Source organism: Condylura cristata, unplaced genomic scaffold, assembly GCF_000260355.1.
Source record: "Condylura cristata isolate star-nosed mole 26May11 unplaced genomic scaffold, ConCri1.0 scaffold00038, whole genome shotgun sequence".
NCBI lineage: Eukaryota > Metazoa > Chordata > Mammalia > Eulipotyphla > Talpidae > Condylura > Condylura cristata.
The window spans coordinates 8,746,144-8,753,640 of record NW_004567139.1 but is presented as its reverse complement, the minus strand read 5'-3'; positions in this window follow the sequence as shown (position 1 = coordinate 8,753,640).

Genomic DNA, 7,497 nt, shown 5'->3' with positions numbered 1-7,497 from the left:
GCAGCTGCAGGCTGAGGCCGAGGGTGCTGTGCGCTCCTGGCACTTGGGGAGACTGCCAGAAGGAGGTGTCTGGGACAGAAGTGTGGGAATCTGAGAGCCGAGCGACCCCGGCCCGCCTGCGCCAGAGGAGCGGCAAGGCTGCGCAGGAGCAGCCGCTGGCCGGCGGGAGGGGAGTGTGCGAATAGAGCCAGCTGCGTCCGGTCATTCCCCACGCGTAGGCCGGTGTCCCCAGCCGAGCGCCCGCCGGGTGGGGCATCTTGACAGCACAGCTCGGCCTTTCTCCAGGGTGCTGAGCACAGCTGGCCCGGGACCAGCTCTCTGCGCTTTATTTTTCATCGTTTTGTGAGACTTCTGGAGGCCAGGGCTGCCTCCTGGCTCTGGGGTAGGTGATCTTGGAGCCGGGTCAGAACTGGGGCGGTGGAGTAAAGACATGCTAATGGGGTGAGCCGGTTTCGCAGCAGAGTGTCCGGTCTGTGCCAGGTGAAGGCCGGGACCAGACAGTAACCCACACCCCGCGGAGCGTCTGCCCGAACTGTGTTTCCCGCTGCTTTGGTGCCAAAAACGGAAGCCTTGCAGAGATGGTATGATTAAGAGCCGTTTTAGAGCCCTCGGTTATAGCCCGCCGTCATTAATGTTTTAATAAAGCTTTAGATAATTATGGCCACGCCAGCAGCCATGCATTTTGCTTTGCAACGGATTAAAATATGCACAAGCACTCACCGATGCCCCACCCCCCCAGCACTTAGCTCTTATCGATCCAAATATGCAGCGCGTTGTGCTGAGCTGGGAGTTTTCGTAGAGTTTGCTGCTCAGAGCGCTTTCGCTCCCCCGGGGTGGGCACAGCGCAGGTAACCCCCCAAGCCCGGCCCCCGGGCAGCGATGCTGCGGGGGTCCTGGGCCATGCGAACAAGGTCGGTGGAGTGGGCGAAACCCTCGCCACGCATATGCGTGGCTACCGTCAGCGCGCCCTGCGATCCTTTCCAAGCTTTCCCTCCGGGTACTCGTTTTAAGAGACGTTGTGTACGTGAGGTCTTGGCGGCAAGTGAGCCAGGTGACTTACGTAAAACAGAAATAGGAACCAGGATAGTCATGTCCCGTCGGCACACCGTTGTGTACTCGAAATTTGCACGGACTTAGCCACACGCTCTGGTCGCGCTTCCCCGCCCTCCAGCTAACTTTAGATTTTCTGAGTTTGCACCTAAAGAAGGAATTTATTATAGGGAATTAGAGGGCAGCAAATTTAAGTGGGGAAAAACAAGCCAACCGACGGGCAAAGCTCGCAAGAGCCATCTCCTCTCCCCTCTGTCCTCTCTTCCCAGGAGCACAGGTGGGCTGGGGCTGGCCGTGGGGCGCCAGGTGGGCGGCACGCTCGCTCACGCGCCTCACCAGGTCTAGTGCCGCCAAACCGATGGACCGCCTGAGGCCATCACGTCGTCTCATCTCTGGTTACCTGGCCCTTTAGGATAACAGTAGTTTAGACCTGAAAGGCACCTGCAAGAGAGTTTGGCTCCAGACACGGCCAGGAAGAGCTCGGCGTCCCAGAGACGCGGCTCCCTGTGGCCGGGCGAGCGAGCTCACTGGGCCACCGGCCGCCGCTGTTTCCTAAGTAACTGAATTTCGAACGTGTCCTTGATGTGAAGGAGCCCGTCTGTTCTGCCTCAGGGTGGAAACGAGACTCGGTGACAGGGAACCGGGCGGGGTCCGAGTCGAGGCGCTCTTGAGTCCTGGGAGCACAGAGCAGATGGCCCCGTCCGAGCGTGCAGGCGGCTGACCCCGCTAAGCCCGGCTCGCCCTCTGCTCCCGGGCGGGGTCTGAATCCTGTCTGCGGAATGCGGTGGTCACCCAGAAAGCAGCGCTGGCACCTGGCCCCGTGCGACGGATGCGGTGGCCAGCAAGCGTGGCTTCTCGCTGCTCAGTTTATTTATTTTAGAGCTGTATTCATTTATGCATACAGAACTGGGGTGCAGGCCAGAAGTGCAGGTGGTGAGGACTCCCCAGACAGGCGGGGGGACTGAAGCCCACTGCTGAGGGCAGCAGCAGGGGGAAACCCTTCGTTTTGTGTGCACTTTGAACCGGAAACATTTAAACGTTAGTGGGAACAGCTGATTTCATGTGAACTTGGGTTTGTAGCTTTTTTTTTTTTTTTTTAAAGCGATATGACTTGGTGATGGGAAACCCGTGGGGATTACAGTTGAGATGGGGGGAAAATGTACAAAACGATGTAAAAATAAACTGTTATAAAATTTAAAAAAATACAAAAAAAGCGATAGGCCGACATTAATTATTTCAGATGGCTGGTGTTCCAGGCAAGGTCGGTGGCCACGTGGCTCTAAGTCTCAAAGAGGGGGAGGCCCACAGTGGCGGGGTCCGTGGCCTGCGTCCCAGCGCTGTGCCTCGCTGTCCACCCCCCATCCGCATGCCACTGATTTGATTTTCTTTGGGATTCTTCCAGAATTTTTTTTTAAAAGGTTTATTTATTTATGCATACAGGAACTGGGGTACATTGGGAGAGGACTCACCAGAGACACTGGGAGCAGAGCAAGCGGATGCACTGAAATGCATTGCTGAGGGGGGCAGCGGGAGACAGGAGGGGACAGGAGGGGACAGGAGGGGACAGGAGGGGCCTGCTGCGCCCTGGGGATTGAACTGGTGCTGCAGTGGCTGCTGGCTGCAGACGGCTTCCCAGTGCTGAGACTTAACCCCTGCAGTGCCAGGAAGGCCCCAGAGTTTCTTTTTTCTTTTAAATATTTATTTATTTATTTATGCAATGGGGTACAGGCCCGAGGTGCAGGGGCAGTGAGAGGATTCACCAGAGTCAGAGTGGGGGGACAGAACAGGCAGATGGACAAAGTGCACCGCTGAGGGGAGCAGCGAGCAAAGGAGTCAGGAGAGGTCTGCCGCGCCCTGGGGGTCACCTCCGGGGCAAGCAGGAATGGAGACTCGCACTGAAGCGGCTGTGGCTGGCTTGCAGTGCTGTGTTCAGCCCACCGCACCACCAGGGAGGGCCTGAGTTTCTTATATAAACACAAGTACAATATTGCTGTTTAGAATGTTATGTGCCTTGTTCTTTAACTTTCAGGAGATCTTTTCATATTATCTCCATGTTTCTTGGTTCCTTTTTTAACAACTGTGTAATATTCCTTTTTATACATATGCCATCACCTTTTAAAAAAAAGATTTATTTATAGATACAAGAACTGGGGTACAGGCCATAGGTATGGGGGTGTGAGAGAGGACTCCCCAGAGCCAGAGTGGGGAGCAGGACAGGCAGACCTACTGAAACACACTGCTGAGGGGAGCAGCGGGGGGACAGGAGAGGTCTGCTGTGCCCTGGGGGTCCGCTCCTTGGCTGCAGTCGTTTCATAGTGCTGCGCTTCAACCCCCACAGCACAGGGAGGTCTGGCCGGCAGCACAGGGAGGTCTGGCCATCCCTTTCTCAGGTAGCCTCCTACTGAACATTTCCGAGTTTGTCTTTCGATCTTTCACTGTTGCAGCTGTGCAGCGATGACTCCTTAACACATTGCCCTTAGGTGAGTTTTAGCTTGTTGATGAATACATGGACGTCAGGCGCTGAAGTCGCGGAGGTCAGGTGAGGGCTCCCTTCCTCAGAGCGCGCCTCAGAGCAGGGGGCTGCCTGTCGCGCCGCTCTGCGCTTGGCGTGCTCATGCTTCAGATCCTCCCTGAGCGCTTCACTGCCCGGAGAGCCCACGCCCATCCGCTTAGCAGGAGCAAGGCTTCGCAGAGGGCACCGGCTTTTGGAAGGCGTCCACGCTGATAAAAATCTTTTTCTCTATCCAGAAAAAATGAGGCACACTACAAAGATAGCTTAAGTGCATACTTGATAAAGCTAGTGTATTTCCCTTGACACATTGGAGCAAATTGGAAAACGGGGTTTGCTCAGCTGTTGAAGGGTAAACCTGTTGTGAAATGCGGATCAGAGTCCTGAGCACTAATGCTGTCATTTCCTCCCAATTTTTGTCCACGGGTGTGCACACGAACACGGTTGGTTGGTCCCGCGTGCAAGAACGGTGTTTCGAGCTTGGTGATGAGTCCTGGCCTGTCAAGTAATTATAATAGTTTCTTTTAGCCTTCAGGAGCATCAATTTAATATTAATTTTGGAAGCAGGATTTAAAAGTCTGGAACCTATAAGAGAATCAATCATTACTTGGTTCTGGGGTAGTTCGATTGATACTTTACCTAAAATTAAGTAGCTTCCTAAAATTAACAGTAAGTACATTTAATACTATAAAAAATGTCGCTTCATTTAGAGATAAGATCAAGAGTGAAATGCTAGTGTGATTTTCTCACTTAAACTGTTGTGCTTCTCCTAACTCGCAATCTCCAGTATCTTTGAGAGCAGACTGACTTGTTCCACGTCTTGGCTTTTGCCTTAAGCTGAGGGACCTTTGGCTTCCTCACGTGAGGTTGATCTCTGGTCTTCAGTTCTGACATCTTTCTCCGTCACCATGAATCCGGATCTTTGCACACCTGTTACCTACCCCGTGGTGCCCACCAGGCATTTCTGACCCTGCACTCAGTGAGTTCGATGCCTGTGCAAACAGCAAGGCTTCTCTCCCTGGAAGTCCTCTGTCTGCTTGTAGTTCACGGTGTCACAGGAAGGAGATCTCAAGTCGTACCCCGTTCTTTCGTTGGCTCAGCCGGTTCTCCAGAGATGCTGAACCTGAGCTGTAGGCAGGATATACCCAGGGGGCTTTCTCTTGAGGCACTGGCATGATTGAAATGCAGGATGTGGGAGCTGGAAAGTCTAAAGCTGGGAGGGCAGGTTAGAAACGCAGGCGGCACGTCCGTGTTTTCTTCCTCTCTGGGGAAGGCTTTCAGCTGATTGGCTAACACCCACCCACATTATTAAGGATAATTATTCTCTTCTACTTAAAGTCAACTAATTAGAGATGATTTGCCTCTCTACCTTCACAGAAACTTCTAGACCAGCTTTGGGAAAAACAGCACAGTCTAACCAAGTTGAAGTATAAAATGGAACCAAATACAGAATTGAACCATTGTTGCAGCTTCCTGTTTTAATTATTCTTGCTAAGTTGGTACTCAAGTCATGTTTTCAGTTGCTCTGAGTTCTTGTGCTGCGAAAACACATTTACAAATCTAAAGATTCGTCTTAGAAATCACCATTTAAAATTATGCTCCTTTCAAAATACTATCTAGCATGAAAGGTATGTGTGGAAATGAATGAGAATACAGAAAATGGACTGGGCCGAGTGGGCTGTGAGAACGCAAGGTCGGCTCAATACCTGACGAACCGATCCATGTCAAGACACCGTGTTAGTACACAAAGAACAAAAATCACATGATCATCTCACTAGATGCAGGCAAAATATTTGACTCAGTCTAACACCCAACAGCGATAAAAACCCTCATGAAATACGGAACGGAAAAGAATGTCCTCCACGTGATGAAGGTTCTCCGGGTAGATAGCCCACCACCAGCATCATTCTGGATGGTGACATACAGGGTGATTTTCTGCTAAGATGAAAAGCACACTAGAGTGTTGTTCTAACTAGTACAGAAGGCAAAACGAACACAAGTAAAAACACACACACACACACACACAATGTAAGTCATTAACAAACGTAAGGTTGTAAGGGAAGAAGTAAAACTGTCTTTCTCCAAAGATGATATAACCCTACATGTAGAGAATACCAAAGTCTCCACACAAAAATCCTACCAGAATGAGGAAGGTGCAGATACAAGATCTGCATGTGAAAATCAATTGTGTTCTTAGACATGAGCATCTCAAAACAAGAATCCCTTTCCCAAGAACATCAAAAAGAACACAATTCTCAGGAGTAAACTTAACCTAAGAAAGACAAGACTTATACCTTGACGATTCCAATATGTTGCCAAGATGGATGATTCAACCAAAGAATTTAAAAAAGAGCTAAGTTATGGGGCATTTCGTGCTCATGGACAGAGACTTGGTGCTGAGTTCTCCACACCAGTCTGCAGCGGAGCGAGCTCCTGTCACAATCCCAGCAGACAATTTGTAGAAACCGATTGCTGATTCGTAAGTGCACATGGACGCGCAAAGGACAGACTATCCAAGACAAATGTGGACGGGGTTACGAAGATAGAGGACGTTCACAACGCAGGACCCCGTGACAGACGGTGCGGTGCTGGCCGGTGAGGTCGAGCGCCGAGCGGCAAGCTGAGCGCCAGACCTTGCGCTCCTGGCCACTCGACCGGATGGGGGTACCGCAGCAACGCCTCGTCTTCCCCCCCCCCCCGGGACGATTGGATATTAACAAGCAAAAATAAATAAAGGAAGAAAGAACACAAAAAACGTGGCTCCTTTCTGCCCATCACCAATAGTAACTCAGATGCAGTGAGTTATTTTCATAGAATGAGAACATTCTCAAACCAGACACCCGACAAGGGGCTTCTACCTAGACTGTGAAGAACCTGAATAACTCAGAATAAAAACCCAGCCCGAGTGAAAGTAACAGCGGGCGTGAGGAGGGATTTCTCACAGAAGACACAAGCGGACAGTGAGCGCCGGGAAGAGGCTGCCCATCGCCGGCCGCCAGGCAGACGTGTGGCAAAGCCGTGACCGGGGCTTCACCCCTCGAGTGGCAGAATGAAGGTGCTGATGCGTGTTGGCTGGCGGGGCCCCGCTTTGGGAAACCGCTGGCGGCCACGGCAAACACTGACTCAGCAGGCCCAGGCCCAGGCGGGAGAGGCCAGGAAACGCCGAAACGCCGGCAAAGCTTCTTGCAAAACGCGTGCAGCTGCTCCCCGGGGCCGAGGGCTGGGGTTCGCCCGGCGTCCAGCAGCTGACGGACCAGCAGCTGGTCAGCACGTGTGGCCAGCATCCAGCAGAACAGCATTCGGCGCGACAGAGAAGTGCTGGTCGTGCCTCAGCACAAGGGAACTCTGGGAACGTTCCGGGCGGGGAGAGGAGCCAGCGGCCGGGGAGAGGAGCCAGCGGCCGGGCGAGGCGACTCATCCCGGGGCCGAGCCGAGGCCGCGGTGGAGGCAGAGTGGAGTTAGACTGCAGGCGCCGGGCGGGGCGGTGAGCAGTGCTGCCAGGGTTCTCCTGGCGTAGTGAGCATGTTCTAGAAGTGGATGGTAGCAAATGGTGGCGCAGCTCTGACACAGTGAAACACCGCCAGCTCGTCTGCTTGGACCAGGCGGCGTATGGAGGTGGGTTCTGTCTCAGTAAACCTGTATCAGAAATGGCCCGTTGACCGCGGTGCCGGAGCCGACCCACGAAACGCCAGAGGAGGAGATACTCACGCGACCTGCGTCGGGCGGAGAGTTCTTCCACGGGCCCCCAAGGCACCGTCCGGACAGAAAAGGTCATTCTTCAAAATTAAAAAAGTGTTTTAAGGCGCCTCCCTGGGGGCGCAGCGGGTTAAAGCACGGACTAGGAATCTAAAGCCGCTTCCGCATGAGTTCGATCCCCGCCTGCCCCGGGCGCGGCAGACCTCTCCTGACCCGCCCGCTGCCCCCTCAGCAGTGGACTT